This window comes from Mixophyes fleayi, chromosome 2, assembly GCF_038048845.1.
Source record: "Mixophyes fleayi isolate aMixFle1 chromosome 2, aMixFle1.hap1, whole genome shotgun sequence".
NCBI lineage: Eukaryota > Metazoa > Chordata > Amphibia > Anura > Limnodynastidae > Mixophyes > Mixophyes fleayi.
Genome location: NC_134403.1, coordinates 142,697,391 through 142,717,769, shown reverse-complemented (window position 1 = coordinate 142,717,769; position 20,379 = coordinate 142,697,391). Strand labels below are relative to the sequence as shown.

The following is a 20,379-nucleotide window of genomic DNA, read 5'->3' as shown; positions in this document are numbered from 1 at the left end:
AGACACTGTCCTATCCTGGTTCTCATCATACCTTTCTAGGCACTCTTTCAGTGTTCATTTCTCTGGATCCACCTCTGCACTACAAGACCATCAACAAAGCTGCACCAACATACATCTCCTCACTTGTCTCAAAATATCTCCCAACTCGACAACTCTGTTCTGCACAAGATCTGCGTCTCTCATCCACTCTCATTACATCCTCCCATTCTCGGTTACAGGACTTTTTTCGAGCTGCACCTACGCTATGGAATTCCCTCCATCCCATAATAAAACTTTCCTCTGGTCTATAACCCTTCAAGTGTTCAGGGCCTTCTAACCTCTTTGTTTTACCCAGTTTGTTCATTACTGTGTTTTTCCCCAATTGTAAAGCGCTATGGAATATGTTGACGCTATATAAATAAATGTTGATGATGATGATGACCGGAGACTCTCCAAGTTTATATCTCAATAGGTCAATAGGAGACCTGGTCCTAATGATGACCAAATGGTCTAATCATAGAGACCACTGATTTGCATCGCGGTGCATGGTCTGAACACACTGGTATCTGTTTTAAGTTCTGACCAAACCAAAAATACTACAAACCGATCACACAGTTTGATACAAATGAACAATGTATTTTGATACACTGCGCATTCGCAAAAGAATCAAATTTTGAGTTCAAGCAACTCTTTGGAGGAGCATTGTTTATCTGTGCTTGAGATATGGTGTTAAGATACTTTTGGATAATGATGACAACATCAGCACATATCTTTACAGTTAAAATAAATAAATGTGTCCCACAAGTTAATAACCAGTACTAGGGCTATAGCCTGGGCTTGTTATAGCCAAAGCAGAGGACACCTTTAATAGAGATGTACAGAGAAATATATTTCTTATTGCAGAACACAATGGTACAGGATATTTACCAACATTACACTTAGGTATAAGCTTACAGCAAACTGCAGCATCCAATATGACATTTAATTTCATTGTCTAACTTGCTCTAAAGAGCTGATTGTTAATTTGTTTTATTGCTGTTATGTAAATTTGCCACTAAGTACAATGTTAGTAAGTAACATTGAGAGTATTTTCTTTTCAAACCAATAGTAAAGGGACTCTAACCTATTTTTTGTCTTTATATGTGTTGTATGCAGGAAAACAAAATGCGAGAACAGCGTCTATTTTTATGTTCTATTTTTTTAAACAGCCCGTTCTGTAACAGATAGTAAGCGTGATTTATTAACTTTGCTCAAAGGTGCAATTCAGCACTAAAACCATAGCAACCTATTAGACATTTGCTTTCATTGTATAAAAAGCTAATTGGCTGCTATAATTTACTGCAGATTGTAAATATGAGGTTGTATACACGTAACCGATGGTCATGGGTGGTCCTGTTTGGTTCCTCCTACTACTACTCTCTCACATCCTCCTCCATTCTAAACAGGTGTGATGAGAAAGTAAATAATTCTACCTGCATTAGGTTAAGGAGACGTGCAGGTGGAGGCTATGTGTGTGTGTGTATGGGAGGGGGAGGCACTGGGAGATTTGACAATACATAGGAGTAGAAGGAGTTATCTGAAAAAACAACAATAACAATAGTAGCGCTATAAATAGGCAAAGACAGTTGTCTTCAGAAGTCACATAAATAATTGGTTGGAGTTTACCTGTATACAATAAAAATGTTTAGTTTGTTTTTAAAATAAATACATCTCATGTATGTGAGATCTCACAGTCGCTTAGTGCATCATCACAAATACATTGAAGAACGTTCAAAGCAAATCCAAGAAACAGTTATTGAAAAAAAGCACCAAGTAGAAAGATACATGGAGATTCCAAAGGCTCGTAATATTCTCCGGAACACTGTCAAAACCATCATAAAAAATGGAGAGAATGTAGAACAACTGTGAATTTGTCTAGAACTTTCTTCCAAAATTGAACATCCATGTTAAGGAGGTCACTAAGATGACTATGGTAATAGAGTGACAGTCGCCAATTGCAGAAATGAGAAAAACTGTCCACTGAACAACAATAGCCCAGACACTTCAGAAAACTGTGCTTTATTGTAGAGTGACAAAAAGAAAACCATTGTTGAAGAAAACTAACATGCAATCTCACCTAGGGAAGACTCAAATACCGAGTGGAGGAAGATGCTATGCAGTGATGAGACAAGATTGATCTTTTTTGGACCAATGTTCTGTTTGGGCCCAACACTGTGCATCATACTAAGAATACTAACCTTACCATGCAGCACAGTGGCTCGAGCATAATGCTATCAGGATGTTTTTCTACTTTAGGAACTGGAAACTGTTCAACATGGAGTTCAAAATGGAGGGAGCAAGATAAAATATAATAATTGAAAACATTTGCTGCAATTTGCAAGAGACTTAGGACTTGGGAAACGTTTCATATTTAAGCAGGATAATGACCCAAAACATGCAGAAAAAGTCACAATGGAGTAGCTTAAATACAAAAATAAAATATATTCTGGAGTGGCCTAGTGAAAGCCCAAAATCTCAATTCCATCGAATTGATTTGACATTTTATGCTTATCAAATGTTACTATCCAACTTGATGGCACTCAACCAATATCGCAAGGAAGAATGGGCGAAAATCACAATGTTCATATGGGCAAAGCAAATAGACTCACAGCTGGAATTGCTGCTAAAGGCTTCTAACAAATATTAAAATAAAGAGGGGTGATTGAATACTTATATAATGAATGTCTGCTTTTTATTTATAATTAAGAAAAAGCTTTAAAGTTGTTTTTTTTATTTGACATTGAAGAGTATTTTGTTTTTATCAGCAGTGAAAATGTATGAATAAATCCATTGTAATTCCATGTTGTAAGAATAGCAAATACACACACACACATACTATACATAATCTACATTTTTCAATTCATGTTAGAAATGGAATTGGGTCAAAGAGTGTGCACACCATCCAATCAGGTACTGCTTGTCTTGCACACTCTGTTGGATTTTGACTCAATTGAATATAGCTCTTTAATGGGGTCAGTTGAACAGCTATGATACTAAGGGCAGTATGGGCCCACCCTAAAAGAGACATCCTCAGTTATGTTATATGTGATTGTGCCTCTATGACAAAAGTAAAAGGACCAAGGCATTTTAGAAAATGGCACTAGTGAGCACAAGAACATGCCCATGGATTACTAAACGTGACATTCAACAAAAATTTATAGGCTTACAGATATGTGGTTTTATTTTCTTACTGAAATAAATCTTTTGTTTTAAATTACATTAGAAGGCAATAGCTAGGAGTCATGGATTCCATTAATGAACTGAGAGAACAATGACATATTTCTTTGGATGCTAATATTTCCGGATTCAGAATTTATAGACAGTACTTTACATAAAGGATCGTAGCTTGCTTCACATAAATTAAAATTAGATTGAAAGGTTATAATGGATTGCTGAAAGTTTAAGCAGCGATATAAAAATACCATCTAAAAACATCTGTTAAGCTAAGACAACTCATACATATCATACTAGTCAGTCCTATTAATTAAAAAGATACCAACCTAGAAGACTCCATCATGTTTTCAAGGCAGTATGTAAACCTTAAACCCCACAGCAACAAGAATGATTACATTTTTATAATGCTTAGGAATGCAAATTTCATTTTAAATTCCTGGTTTAATAATCATAAACTTTGTTTTGTGAACCTAACTTGTAATCTGTAATTTTTCAATATCTTCATTAGAGTAATACATGGTAATGTTTAAATGTGAAAATATACATTATTAGACCAACCACTAAGCAGTGAACTGTTACGTCTCCACTCAGCATATTTTTTTCACCTTTCCTAGTTCAATGATGGTACTTAGTTCTAAACAAGTGCCCCCTTATCAAATCAGAGTTAAACAAAACCATAATGTCTTCAAATCTAACCAGTTTACGGCGGCATCTACCCACGCATATACGCAGTCTTAAACTAGGGAATATGGTCTGCCATCCCCAAGGATGTACATAGACATTTGTGGGTAAAATAGCAACATTTTGTACAGATAATCAAGTACCAGAAAGTGCGAAGATATTGCTGCTTATCTGTAAAAAAAAAACATATACACAAGGCATTGAATGGAAATTCTGTAGCACCTGAACCCACTGCCACTCAGGGCCGCCAAGATGAATTTGCGGCCCCAATACAGCAATTTTGTGTGCCCACCACACACCCAAAGCAGGAGAACATATGGGGGCATAGTCACATGGTGATGTGGGCGTGGCCAACATGGGCTGTGACTGCGCCTCTTTACACATGACATTACGGAAGGAATTCAATTATCCGCAAAGTGCCTCCGGAACGTCCGCAAGACACTGTGGCAGAAATTTTGACAGAAATCTCTTCTCATCTGAGAAGTGAGTGGAGATTTTTACTGTTATTGATGGCAATATGGGCGGCGTGATATCTGTGTGCCACATAGGCAATTGAATTTCCCCCATTATGAATTAAAATGGTGTTATTCTCACCTACCTGTTATTGCAGCTTTCATAAAGCCACACGCTGGACAGAAAAAAAGTTTTTTTGAAACTACCTGGTAGCGGGGCCCCGGTAATTTGTACCCGCCCCCCTCTACCCTCTCGGCGCCCCTGCCATTACTACAGTAGTTCCTTCTTTGGCTGCCCCCCGAAGTGCTGTGTGGAGCTGTCACAGCTATTAAAGTTTACTCCACTCCGCTGAAACACAATTGGAAGTTGGCACTTGCTACGCAGTATATTCTTTCAACATTAGAAAGTGAGGAATTGTGGTAAATGTATAGTAGTTATTTTACAAGACCTGCAGTGGCTGATCATGTTTCAAGATCTAGGAATGCCTACAAGGGGTTCAGTTTGAAAACTGCAGGTTGATGAGTTGGCAGAAGGACAGGGTATATTTTTGTGGAGAGAAGCAGGGCTCTCTTTATTGAGATGAGAAAAACTAAATTAGTGTTTTTGCCAGATATAAGACTTCCCCCTAACTATCAAATGCAATCATCAGCGGTAGTGATTCGCAAGGTTTCTCTGGCGAAATCTCCCCATGCAAAGCATCTGGAAGCCTATTTAGCAAGGATCTCAGGATGACAATAGCATGATATATTGAAAGAAAAAATACTTTATTTATATTAATATTTCAATCGGACCAAAGGCAATTAAAAAAAAACAAACAACAGTTTGTTACAACTCTGTCTGTCATTTGTACCTAGCAGCAGTACCTCATACCACCAGAGGTGCTGCTGTTCTGCTACTGAACTCTGCAACATACCTGAAGGAGTTAATCTTCTTGCCTGAGGATTAATTAGAACTGCACCTGTCACACTGCTTTTAATACCTGCCTCAAGCTGTGCTCTGTGCAGTTCATCCCGTTTGTTCCTGGCTGCTACTACCTGCTCCTGTTCTTTTGTTATATACCTGCTGGACTGACCTTCTGTGTATGACCCCTGCTTGTTTCTTGGACCTTACCTGCTTGCCTGAGACCCCGAATTATTTACCTGTACTTTGGACCACGCTGTTTTGCCTGATGCCTTGATCTTTTTGCCTGACTTCTGGACCTCGCTTATTTGCCTCATCTCAACCTGGCTATTTGAAGTTATTGTCTGATCACTGCTTGATCCCTGGACTCTGTCTGCTCTCCTGGACAGCCTTGTGCCTTTTGGACTGGGGTAAAACTTATTATATCAGTACCTGCCATTGTTACTATACAGTCTCTTTAATAATCCTGTTCAAACCTGTGGATCTGAGTCATCGTTTGTGTATTTACTTTAATACATTTTTGTTGCTGTTAATAAATACACTGGGATTCATAACACAGTTTTGATAGTTTTTAACAATTTCTTTTAGTTTACATGTGGACCTGAAAGTCAGGGCTTCCAGCTCCATTGTGCATCCGTGAACCAGTAAGCCGTGTCATGCAAGCGCAATTTCACCAAAATCCACCAAAATTGGAACGATGAAGTGGTAAGACTATTCTTTCCACTGCCAGCCAGTGTTATCACTCAATTTTTCTAACGATATTTCAATAATAAATTGTGGTGATAACAGATTGTCTATCACTGTGACAAGTGGCGATAGAAAATCTTTATTATCACCACTTAATAGATAGAGGCCCATAATTGTTTCATTAAAGTAGTCTGTACTGTCTGTCAAATTGTACCGTACTGAAAAGATAAAATATGATAAAGCTTTGATTGACATCTTTCTTGCTACCTGAAATCTCCAGCTCACTAGACAGGTTATAAACAAATTTACAATATACTTGTTTTTCCACCACAAGGCAGCAGAAGCAGAAGTTATTACAATTTCATGAAACATCTAACAATGTGGACCAGTCCTTTAAATCTACAGCCCATTAAACTCTGTGCTCAAAGAGGGAATTTAGAAGTGCTGGTATGGAAATTTAGAAGTGGTTGTATAAACTATTTTACAAGGAGGCCTGTAGGAGAAATGGCAGTATGGCATACCACCGTATACATCCCTACAGGCGCGGGCTGGCAGATGACAGCCCGGGGGGCGCACGCCGCACAGACGGCCGCATCACACATATGCATCACATTTACCACCGGTTTTTACCGGCGATATTGCTTCCGGGGGGCGGCCGGCCCTAATAGCTGTAATTCTGAGCAGCCCAGGGGGCCGATGCCCCCCTGCCCATTGGCCCAGCCCGCCCCTGCATCCCTACTTTGACCACTGATTAAACCAAAAAATTTATTATATTGAAAACAATATAATTTATGTGGCTCTTCTTAAGGAGTAAGAATGAATATTATTTGTTCAGGTCATACAAGCTATTTGATCTTTTTCAGGATACTTTAGCCATTGGGAGTCTTGGTTGTAGTATACCTTTTCATACTTTATTGCAATTCAATAGAAGACGATTTATGGTAGCTCCCACTCATATTAATAAATGTAAATATGCAGAAAAACAGGAAATGTTCAGAATAAATTATACATTTAAAAAGGACCTTTCACTAGCCCTCAACAAACACAGTGCAATCTGATAACTACTCAGTTGTAGAGTCTGTCTATTAGTGCAGAGCTCTTATATCCGGGACAGCTTCCTATATATTTCACTATTTTCCTGCTGTGCAGTCTGAAGGGAGCCTGGTCCATTAGAGAGTGTAATGTATAAAGAATTATACTGGGTTTAATGTTCTCTCCTGGGTGACCAAGATAATTGGGGAACTTTATAGTACACAAGTTAATGCATATAATAAATATTGTAATAAATTAACACGTAAAAATAAATGACAATTATAACAATATTACATACAAATAATTACATGGCAGAGGACCTGCTGACAGGTTATTTCTAAAATGCTGCTGCAACATTATTCTTTAATTATAATGTACAATGATCAGCCACAACATTAAAAGTGAAGTGGATAACATTTATTATCTTGTTACAATGGCATCTGTCAAGGGGTGGTATATATTAAGCAGCAAGTAAACATGCAGTTATTGAAGTTGATGTGTTGGAAGCAGGAAAACTGGGCAAACTTAAGCATCTAAGCAACTCTGACAAAGGCAAAATTGTGAAGGCTAGATGACTGGGTCAGATCATCTCCAAAACAACAGGTCCTGGTGTGCAGTGGTTAGTACCTAACAAAATTAGTCCAAGGAAGGACAAATGGTGAACTGGAAACAGGGTCAAGGACGCCCAAGGCCCATTTTGCGCAAGGGGAGCGAAGCCTAGTCTGTCTGGTCCAATCCCACAGAAGAGTTACTATAGCACAAATTGCTGAAAAAACTATGGAAGAAAGGTGTCAGAACACACAGTGCATCGCAGTCACAGACCAGTCACAGTGCCCATGTTGACCCCTGTACACTGTCGAAAATGCCTACATTGGTCGGAATAATCAATTTTTTAATGGCATCTTAGTACTGCTTTAAAAAGAAAAGAAACTAAATTACATTCCTTTCCCATTACCCTGTTACACTCTGTACATGTCCAAACTTTGGATCAGCCCATGGAGTTGTTAGCAAAATAAAGTCATCCCCGGGTCAGCTTCTTATAGGGTGCACTGTCCTGGCATGATTTTTTGTTAAATGGCTGTATCATGCCATGCTGTAACGATTGTCTCAGGAGGAGAACCCTAGTGTGATGGATACATGTGTTAGATTGGTTTAGCGCTGACCAAACAGAGGCGTGGAATCTAACTGGTCCCCCGGTCTTCACCAAGATGGGATGAGCACACAGAGTGCGGCCACTAGGCATAAGACAGCGGAGAGAAAGGGAAATCCGAAACCAGGTCAGCTAGCCGAGGACTGGTACACTGGTGGTATCAAGGTACAAAATCAGTATGCACAAAGGGAAGTTCAATAACAAGCCGGGCTCTGGTAAACACACTGTAGTGCAGTTCAAAATCAAGATCCGAAAGAGTGGTCAAAACAAGCATGGACTGGTACACAAGGGGTCGAAAGGTAGAGAGAAAAGGAAAGGGAGAAGCACAGGTAAGCTTAGCTTTTGCAGCAAACAGGGAGTCAGACCGGCAGGAAAACCTATTGCTCTGACACTGCAGCAGTGTCAGAGTGAGCTTTATATACTCTGCAGTTTTGACCGCCCAAACCATGACTTGCTGACCTCTACACAGAGACAGAGGAATCAGCAGCACAGGAGTGTGAAGCTGGTAAGTTTTGTGACAATAATTAACAGGTGGAAAATGCAGCCTTTAACAAATAGCTATTAGAGTGGTTTTATGAGTGAAATATTAGTATCACAATCAACCTGGAGTACCTTATTTTATGTCCTGATATTGTTGCTTCCATTTTGCAATTACTAACTACAATCATAAACTTATATTTTTTTCATATTGATAAATACAAAATATTTTGTTTACCTGTATGATACTTTTTTCTTGTTTAACCAGATTTTAGCATTAACCCTTCAAATTGCAAGCTCTCACTGCTACGTAAAATGCCTGACACAAAATAAATGTAGGACCTGTGCACGCTAGCATCTTTTTAATCAACTTCTCCTCTGTTACACTTGAGAGATGTAAGTGCAAATGAGCATTTTACCAAAGCAGGTGATGGGGTGGAAAGAGAACAAGCTGTACTAAAAATGCAGGCAGCCAATGAAACCGTTGCTTAAGAGCTAAGCACCCTGCAGTCAACTCGTTGCATTGTGGTCACATGACTTCACTTAAACTACCTGCCTGACCGCTCAAAAGTGACCATAGCAATCAAGCGGTGTTGGGGTGGGGGGGGTGTTTACTGCCTGCTCAGAATGTTCTTGACACCATCATCCACTTTGGCAAATCACTTATGCGCATTGAAACTGCATCTCTCAGCTAGATCAATAATCCGTATGTGAGTCTCCTTCTTTTCTGTAACAAAGTCTTCATATCTTTTTTGAAGGCTTAAATGGATAACCATGTCTCAGATATGAAATCCATTTTCATTAATTGTATAATAAGCAATGAAATGGAATGAAAAATGTACAGTAATATGAACTATCTATAATTATGGACCGAAATATATTGCCAATATAAATTACATTATAAAGACATAAATTAATTTACCAATCCATTACATGTAATAATATACATTCAATATTAAATAATGGCAATACATATATCATAGAAATATATCATATATATCTTATTTTTTATCACTATGATATTATAATTAGATACTTCATGGATAAACTTTATTTTTACAAGAAAATTGTCCAAGCTAAATAATATCATGCACTTGGGTTGAGCCACTTCTAAAAACATAAATATATGCAAATGAATCAAGCAAGAATTATATGGGTTAAGCTTACTGCAAAAATTACCCAAAAATCCTAATTTTCTATTTGAGTATGTTGTACAGTGGATACTGTATAAACTTGTGAATATATATATATATATATATATATATATATATATATATATATATATATATATATATATTTCATACATGCTATATCTTCTACATTCTTACAGTCGTATTTAATGTTTTGGTATTTATAGCAAAGTAAAATGTATTTTTACTATGCAGGCAGCATGAAGCATTGATTTCTTTCTGCTACAGACAATGATTAGCTACTGGAGATATGTTCCATTGCCTTTTACCAGATGTTACACCAACAGTTCAGCTAAATAAGAGCTATTTTTATACTGCAATTTGTTTTCCAACTTTATTCTGGTTTACTTAAGAAACTGAGAGAAATATAATGCTGTTGAATTTAGTTTTAAATTCATCTGTAATCTATGCAATATAGTACATATACATACTTACTTAAAAAGCAAAGTTAAAAAATCTGGCACGTGAAATCAAGTCAGCTCTGATGGTAAACTTGTTCAATGGGGTCATGCACCTCTACATGGTCAAACTGGTAAAAGTGGGCATGCATATAAATGCATTGTGCTGTACAAGTCTTGCACTATGTAAATGACTTTCTTTGTTAGAAATCTATACTTTAGGTAAGGTTTCCTTGTTGAGTAATTGAGAAGAACAGGCCTGCTCCTATGTGATCTAGACAGTGGAGGTCAATGGTCAGTGCAAAAAAAGAGGTCTGCAGATGCCACTGTGACATTTTGAAAATGTGTGCGGACTGTACACCAATTCTCATTGGGCAATGCATCGATTTGCACTACAAAGTGGTATCCTGTGTTTAATTCTTGTTTAGGATGATGGGTGTACCTGGGTGGATTGAGGGCATTCCTGCAGAGGAACTGATGCACCTGATTAAAAAAAACAAGATTTAATAATACTAAATGTACAGAGAGATTCTCAGAGGAAAATGAACACAATGTGAATTAGATCCTTGGAAGAAGCTTAGTAGGTATTCCAAATATTAAAACAATAAAATTACTGTATTCGAGGAATGAAGTGCAAGAAAGCTTCAAATACTATGTCTAGACAATGTCTTATAAATGATTGGTGGATTATTTAATGAAGAGAAAGTTTAAATGTTTAAGAAACGTTCTAAAGAAATAAAATCTATTGAAGATTTCAAAAAGTTAAAAACACACACACTTAGGGCTAGATTTACTAAGCTGCGGGTTTGCAAAAGTGGGGATGTTGCCTATAGCAACCAATCAGATTATAGCTTTCATTTATTTAGTACCTTCTACAAAATGACAGCTAGAATCTGATTGGTTGCTATAGGCAACATCCCCACTTTTTCAAACCCGCAGCTTAGTAAATCTAGCCCTTAGTTTACCTGTATAGCTTTGTCTCACTTACCTGGGTGTCTGGTCACTATAAACAATGGGCCACATGAAGGCAATCACTGCAGGTCACTACTTTTTCATAGTGAGCAGATCTAAACACAGCTATTTTCTACAGTATTTAAGATACATTGAAGACTTTCACTTAAGTGACTCTACCTAATTAACTGGTAAGAAAAATATGTAACTTCAGTAAAAAAAAAAACCTCTTTGGTTTTTAAAGGTATTATATAGTGTTTGATTTGGAGCAAGAAGAAACAAAGTGGGGAGAAATATACTCCCCTAAGACATGCAAATATATTACATTACGAACATGATAAAATGCACTACATATGGAAAACAGCTAGTAGGCAGCCCCTTAGCAATTAACATTCAAGTGATGAACTGCAGCCCAATGTTAGCCTTTAGCAGATAGTTTTCTGTTATACTTTTGGAATCCTTTTGCTGTTGTAAATCACCTGTCAATTTTAACACACTGAATATATACTTAAACTAGTTCTCTCAGACTTCTGTCGACAGGATAAGTATGTGTGCAAAACACTCACTACACTGTTACTATACAGAAAAGTAAACCATTTGCTTTTTTACACACTATTACATGTGTATTATTACAGAGCTAAGAAACTCATATATTGGAGTCTGATACAGTTCCAGTCTTTTGTTCAAGCATATATGTAAATAAAGGATGCAAACTTGCCTCTTGAAGGTTGAAAGGTAAAGCAAATAATTTAATTGTGCACTCAGGCATATTAAAAATGTAAAACATATTAACATTTCAAGTACATAGCATGTATAGATTCAAATAAGACGATTCTAGTGGCAAAGATTTAGTTACTGTTACAATAATGTATATTTGGCATGGGAGGGTCAATTAAATATTAGTACATGTGTTTTTAAAGTTATATTTTTTATTAAATAGAACATTCCATATTGTCCTGAAATGTGGAGCCTCATATCTGTCACTTCTACCGAATTCCTCCGCGGCTTATCTGCCCCTCCCATGATTATTACATGCAGCCACAAAACCCACATAACAGGGAGCTACATTATTTTCCATTTTATGCAGCAACAGTAACCCACAGTTCATACAGTCACAAAATAATCCATATGAACCCAATGTGCCCAGCAGTAGCAATATATAATTTGATATGATTATATCACGTAACAATTAATAAAACCAACAATCAACAATCCTTTAAAAGCTCCATGAAAACGTACCTCTTCATGCCCCTCCCTTTAGAATATAAGTTCTCTCGGACAGGGTCCTCTCTACCTATTGTGTCATATCTGTCTATTGTCCAACTCCCTCGTATATATGCTGTCTCGTCTTTTGCTACATTCTGGTTGACCCCAGAGTTATACTCTCACAAACTCATCTGAGCTACTTATGTGTGCCTCATGTACTTGTGATTTTGCTTACTGTATTAGTTATGGCAGAGCCGGATTTAGACCTCATGCGGCCCTACGCAAGATATTGGTTTGGAGGCCCCCCCCCCTGAAACAATCTATAGCACTATATTTTAGCATAGCATATACTCCTATAGTTAAGTAGAAGGGTAAGCTATGTGCCGCCGCACATCACGCTGCTCCTTCTGCATCACCATGCGGCCCCTCATTATTGTCCCTCTCATCACACTGTGCCCTCTCTGCCCAGTACCTTCACACATGCCCTTTCTGTGCCCAGCACCTTCACACATGCCCCTACTCTGCCCAGCACCTTCTAACATGCCCTTTCTGTGCCCAGCGCCTTCGCCCCCTCTCTGCCCAGCACCTTTACACATACCCCTTCTGTGCCCAGCACCTTCACACATGCCCCCTCTCTGCCCAGCACTCTCACACAAGCCCCCTCTCTGTGCCCAGCACCTTCACACATGCCCCCTCTCTGTGCCCAGCACCTTCACACATGTCCCCTCTCTGTGCCAAGCACCTTCACACATGCCCCCTCTCTGTGCCCAGCACTTTCACACATGCCCCCTCTCTGTGCCCAGCACCTTCACACATGCCCCCTCTCTGTGCCCAGCACCTTCACACATGCCCCCTCTCTGTGCCCAGCATCTTCACACATGCCCCCTCTCTGTGCCCAGCACCTTCACACATGCCCCCTCTCTGTGCCCAGCACTTTCACACATGCCCCCTCTCTGTGCCCAGCACTTTCACACATGCCCCCTCTCTGTGCCCAGCACCTTCACACATGCCCCCTCTCTGTGCCCAGCACTTTCACACATGCCCCCTCTCTGTGCCCAGCACTTTCAAACATGCCCCCTTCCTTCACTGCAGCTTCAATCTCACACACACTAGCTCTCCATCACAGTACCCCTTCTTCTTACCTTTATCTGTGACTCCAGGGACAGCTGCAGCTCCTGCACACTTGACTACCATAGAGCACCAGCGCAGCCCGCCTAACACTGTGTACCATGTGACCGCTGCCACATGACCCTGTGATGTCAGAGTGACCTGGGAAGGTAGCTAAGCTGAAGCAGCCCCTCCTCCGACTCGCGGCACCCGACCCCCTTCCCCCCCCCCCCCCGGGGGGGGGGGTCTGGTGCCCCGAGTTGGGGGAGGGGCCGCAATTTTTTTTCCCTTCTTCTTGCCCCCCCCCTCCATCTGGGCCCCCTGAGAGCCGCTAGGCCCTAGGCAGGTGCCTAGGTTGCCTAGCTGTAAATCCGGGCCTGAGTTATGGTCTTATCTGCATTTTAAGATTGTCTGATGCTACGGAATCTGTGGTGCCTTATAAAGAAGCAAATAAATAAATAATAATAATAGTGAGGTATCAGTACTATTGTCAGCAGTAGAAATTGTGCAATTAATATGTCCATGAGCAGTAACATGGCTACTAATACTTTTGTCAGCAGACATTTGTCCAGTAATATTCAAATCAACACTAATATGCTCAGAAATATATAAATTATGATCAATGATCTACATACAACAAAGTCTAAGGGTCACTTCTACACACTCACTCTCCTGGACCTCTCTGCTGCTTTTGACACTGCCAGTCACCCTCTTCTCCTGCACAACCTTCACTCCAGATTTTTCTGGTTGACATTCTACCTATCAAACTACTCCTTTAGGGGGTATATTTACTAAACTGTGGGTTTGAAAAAAAGTGGAGATGTTGCCTATAGCAATCAATCAAATTCTAGCTTTCATTTATTTAGTGCATTCTACAAAATGGTAGCTAGCATCTGATTGGTTGCTATAGGCAACATTTCCACTTTTTCAAACCTGCAGTTTAGTAAATATACCCCGTAGTGTTTCTACCTCTGGCACATCCTCCTCCCACTCCTACTATTTGTTGGAATCCTACGAGCAGTGCCGGATTAAGGGCATCATTAAAATGATGACAAGACAGTCACTTCATGCATCAATGAGTGTGGCATTGTGGAAGTAGGCATGGTGTTACATATCAAATGTAATGGCACATTGTCATTTTAAAGAATTATCATTTAATACAGCATTGTGTCAGAAAAGTATAGAATGTAGCACCATAATCTTTTCATCACTATACTAAATAAAGCCTCATCTTGTGACCAGAGCACAATGTAGTATCCCATCATCTGATGACCGGTATACTAGGCAAGAGCCCCACTATCTTGTCACCAGTATACTAGCAAGAGTTCCATCATCTGGCAACCAGTATACAATATAGAATCACAGAATCTGATAAGCAATGTCTTCTCTACAGAAAATGATTCTATACAGTAAATGTTCATCTACATCACGTCCAGCAAGTCTTACTTTCTGCACACATTTTTTATAGGATCATTCCTCATACTTCTGGACCAAGCATGTAGCTATAATAAAATAAAATGCAGTATTTCTAGAGGGGAGGGGGTGCTTAAAGTAAAAAAGTTATTACCGGAATAAGCAACAGATGTTTGTGAAGTGGCTCCCCTCTTGCCTTACCCTGAGTGAGAGGAAGCCGTATGACTAGCCACTGGCTGCTCTTACCATGTGAAGTGGAGGAAAGTCAGGGAATAAAACAAGCAATACCATCACCACCCCTCCACACTACACCAATACCACCGCCACCTCTCCACAGTACACCAATGCCAACTTCACCCCCCAGACAACAGCAATGCCACCACCACACCTCCACGCTACAGCAATGACACTGCCACATCTCTTTTTATGTTAACAGTTCCAAACCAATAGAGTGTAGACGTTATTTTACAATTTTTATTAGTTTAAGGGTAATTTTACTCTCTTAAAATCAGAGAGTCTGACACAGGTGATTAATGACGTGAGCAGTCAAGAAGGGAAACTAACATCTTACCCTGCACTTTAATACGTTGTTCATAGCTGAGCTGTTATCAGTCACTGCAGCACTTACCTCCACTGACTGCTAATCCTACAACTTTATAAAGGCAGATTGTAAATGTAACCTGCCAATGACACTCAGCGCAATGTGAGGCTGAGCAGGAAGTCATTTAATCTTTATGCTAGATCAATATCACTTGTCCACTGTGGGGGATTGGGGGTGGGAGCAAAGGGCAGGAAGGGGAGAGAATGGAGAGTACAGCAGAGGAGGATATGCAGAATATGAAATAAGGTGGCTGATTCAGCCACCATAAAGTAGAACAATGTCTGGGTCTCCCTGTCAAGAGCCTATTTCTAAAGGGGGGTCTGGAGCTGCAACTCCTTCATCCCCTATGTTATTCCGGCCATGACCACAAGGCTCTGTTTTTCTCACTGTACACCTCTTATTTTGGGAAGCTAACTTGCTCATTTGGCCTGCAGTACTACCTCTTTGACACCAAAATCTACCACTCCCCCTGACCTACCTTACTATCTTGTATAACCAACTGTCTATCTGCTATCACCACATGGATGTCCCAACACTACCTAAAGCTCATAATGTCAAAATAAGAACTTATCATCTTTCCTCCTCCGAGTAACCGCCTCCCCTCCTTCTCCTTCACTGTCAATAGCTCCACAATTTCCTCAGTCTCCTAGGCCAGCTGCCTTGGTATAACACTTCACTCTGCCCTCTGCTTGATTCCTCACAACCAGTCTCTCGCCCATTCCTGTTGCATCCACCTTAGAAATATTGCCAAATACGCCCTTTTCTTACCCAAAATGATACCAAAACTCTTGAATGTGCCGGGCACTTTCTCTCTAGGACACTGCTGTCTCTCAGTCTCTACAGGACTTTCAATGTCTCTCTCCAGGACTCTTGTCTGTCTCTCAGTCCTCCTGACTATCTCAGGACACACAGTGGCTTTACTGGGCCCTCTCTTTCATACCGCTTGCAGATGTTTTTTCTCCGGCCTCCTGCCTGAACTACAATGGCCCTCTCCTCAACTGCCTCTGGCTGCCTCTTTACAGATCTCTTCTGGGTGTGGTCACACCACTTTTCATCCTTGTGTGTGGAGGGAAATCATAACTTCCCAGGTCTGAACAGGTAGTCAGTCAGGCCTGAACATATATGTTGTTATTACCACAACAGATATATGTTCAGCAAAATGCCCATGAACAGTTATATGCTTAGAAATATGCTCATAAGCCAAAAGCATAAGGATGTTCCCATTATTTTTGTATGACCAGTGATGTGCTCATTAAAAAGCAAAGTAAAGATATTTACAACTCAATGGTCCTTGTCCAATTGTGCAACCGCTTTTGCCTCCTATGTCATCAATTTTAACATTGCAGTGTCACACAGCCTGATGTGAAGGATTCACACCACTGATACCTAATTGAAAAGTGGTTGCGCATATCCTTACATCATCTTGCACAATGAATTGCAATAAGCCCCACTATCAAAGTGCTTCAGAGGATCTTTCCAACCTGTCCCTCAAAAAACTAAAACAAAAACTGTTTTAAATAAGTGTGCAGCAAATTGACCACTTTCTCCCTGGTGCTCTCTCAAGAACTTATATAGGTAAGACTACTGTGCCTGGGAAGTGGTGTGTGTGTGTGTGGGTGTGTGTGTGTGTGTGTGTGTGTGAGTTGAGACTACCAATGTAGGGAAGGGGAAAAATGGCTGACAGCTTTTACATGAGGGTTGGATTCTGTAGGGAACAGGGAGCCAGTGTGGTTGGCATAACAGGAAGCAGGAGTTGAGCGACATTAAAGATGGATTAAACAGATGGGTGAGAGGGATGTCAGAAATGTATGGCTGCTTCAGTGTGATCAAATTATTACATATAAAATTTTATGTTTAAAAGTGTTGAATCATGCACATGAACAATAAATGTGCAGGAGAAATAATAACTTTTCATAGAAGTAATAATAAAAATGTAACACAATTGCAAGTAAAGTACCTGGGTAGCTAAAAGCTATATTTCTAAGTATAAGATGTTACCTTTGTATTGATATACTACTGAACTAAGCAGTTTTAAGAAAAACACTGACACTTCAATTTTATTTTTAAGAAGACAGACTTTGATGGAAATGGTAAAGCTTACAAACAGATTTATAATGATCAATTGTTTTTAAAAGCACACTGATTTTAAGTGATTGCTACGCCTAAAATGATGGCAAATTTATTTAGACACATTGGGCCTGATTTATTAAGGAAAATAAAGTAATGAGTAAATTTGCACCTTGCAAAAACCATGTTACATTGGAGTGGGAGGTAAATTTAAAATGTGGGGACAGATTTATAGTTGGGGTAGAGCATGTTATAGATCAACTTTAAATATCAGCGTAAAATAAAGATATCAAGTATTTGTGTGCTACATAAAAAAAAAAAACAGCCAGTATTTTCCTTATGTGCAAAATAATAAACTAATTTGCACCCCTTGCATTGTAACATGGTTTTGCCAATGTTCAAAGTTACTCATTTTTTTTGCTTTACTTTCCTTAATGAATCAGGCCCATATACTGTGCAGACATGTAATAACTGCATTAAACATTGACCCGTTGCTATTGTGTTTTCCAGTTCTCCATTTAATACAAAGTGCATGTTTAAAAACCAAGTTAACCAAACGATATTCACTATCATTGTGCAACTTGCACTAGTTATCAAAGCTGTTCAGTGATTGGTTTCTAGAGGTTAATGCACATATATATATATATATATACATATATATATATATATATATATATATATATATATACACACACACACAAAGGCGTATTTACAATCCATTTTGCACGCTGCGGCAAGACTGATTTTCCTTTCAAATCGTTATTCCTCTGTTGAATCACTCTGTATGTCTCTACACTAGCTGTCTGTCTTCTACTGAATCCAATGTAAAATACTTTTACTAACCTACAAGGCCATCAACAAAGCTGCACCAACATACATCTCCTCTCTTGTCTCAAAATATCTCCCAACTCGGCAACTCCGTTCTACAAAAGATCTGCGTCTCTCATCCACCCTCATTACATCCTCCCATTCCCGGTTACAGGACTTTTTTCGGGCTGCACCCACTCTATGGAATTCTCTCCCTCACACAATAAGACTCTCCTCTGGTCTACAAACTTTCAAGCGTTCTCTGAAAACCTACCTATTCAGACAAGCTTATAATATTCCTCAACCACCCTCTTAACCTCACTACCTTTAGCCTGTTACCGCCTGTTACACCATTTCACACAAGACAACTATCCCCTGACCAACATTGTTGTGTGACAGGATCATTTAGCTTATGAGTAACTTTTACCTTTGCAGTCTGGCTGGGCCAAAATGCAAAATGTATACTTAACCTCATGTGTCAATCTCCCATTGTCCCATAGATTGTAAGCTTGCGAGCAGGGCCTTCTCACCTCTTTGTCTGTTTTACCCAGTTTGTTTATTAGTTTATTATATTTGTCCCCAATTGTAGAGCGCTACGGAATATGTTAGCGCTATATAAATAAATGATGATGATGATGAAGTCTTATTGTCTTCTTTCTTGTAGTACAAATGAAAAATCTTTTTTTTTCTTTCTTGATCCATCATAGTCCAGTTTGGGAACCAAAAAAAATTAAAACTCTCCATAAAATTGACCCACCTGTACACTAGCACTTCCCTATGCTAAATGATCAGATCCGGGACTCCCCTATACCACAGCCATTTAGAAGTGGCCACAATAAGAAAACACTAGTGATTAACTGGTGGTAGAGGGGAGTGTTGGTTAATCATAGCTTTGATAATTTCGTGGCAGCCATTCGTAGTAAGTATTCGTAGAGTCTTTTTATGGGTATTTTTAGTTGTTTCATTTGGACTATAATGGATCAAGCTAGAAGAAAGAAGAAAATACTTTTTTCTTTGGAATATTTTGGACTAAAAAAGAAAAACATAACATTTTTTCATATTTAATAAAGTGGTGAATAGGGGTTTTAAATACTTGTTTCTTTAATGAATGCTTATTTCAAAATTGTGTATTAGTATTATTATTTTTACTCTTTTGATATAATTGGCTGCAGATCTTAGAAACACTTGTTCACTATATTGAGACCACTGTGGAGGCACAGTTGGTACACCAAGGATCTGAGTCTTATTAGTAGCTCCAGTCCACACAGGATATATTTAGAGTGGAGGTAACTGTCAATCACTTGCAGTTCTCCTCTATTTCACCACGTGTTTTTTTTCTGTAAATGACTATAAATGACCTCCACTTTGACTACAAATGATGTTGACTCACTAATTTTAGCTGGAATGTGAACATAGTAATCTGATTCACAAAGCACAGTATGCATGCACTGCGTAATTTTCATTTATCTCCTTAAAGCAGCACAATGCGGGATATCAACAAAATCACTTGGAGTTGTTACATCTGTATTTAAAATGAATTATAATACATACACTACAACGGAACATCGTCCCCATTAGTTAATTTTTTTAAGTCACAAAATAAGCTGGATTTCAGAGATTTTTCATTGGTGAATTAATTCACTAATTGCTATGGTTTTGTTCAAAATTTGGTGAATAATTAACATCCACATGAGAATAAGTCCAATCATAATGGATAGAATGTAAAGAAGTTAATCAGGAAGCATGAAATTAATGTCTCATGTCTTTTGTTTTACAGCTCATTGGAGACTATACTTCCTTGATTATAAGGAAACATCCGTGGATGCTCTCTGTGTTTATTAGCAGTCCAGACCACTGTAGACTATTGTGCATACTGCATTTGCTACATAGTTTCTTGTAGATTAAAACCCATTTTACATCCTAACTACAGCACACTGATTGCCATAAATCACTATGGTTTTCTGTATTTTGCGCAATTAGCTATCTAGGTGTAGAAATACACAGGCAACCACTTGTTATCTCAGCTGATGTATTTGAAATAACCCATTGACTAGCGCAACAAATTTT

At 39.0% G+C, this 20,379-nt stretch overlaps 1 protein-coding gene across 2 annotated transcripts in view; it reads right to left on the bottom strand.

Annotated features, from left to right (window-relative positions):
• Positions 1–20,379, bottom strand: part of GABRB3 (gamma-aminobutyric acid type A receptor subunit beta3) — a 287,252-nt gene that overhangs the window by 47,081 nt on the left and 219,792 nt on the right. The window lies entirely within an intron of this gene.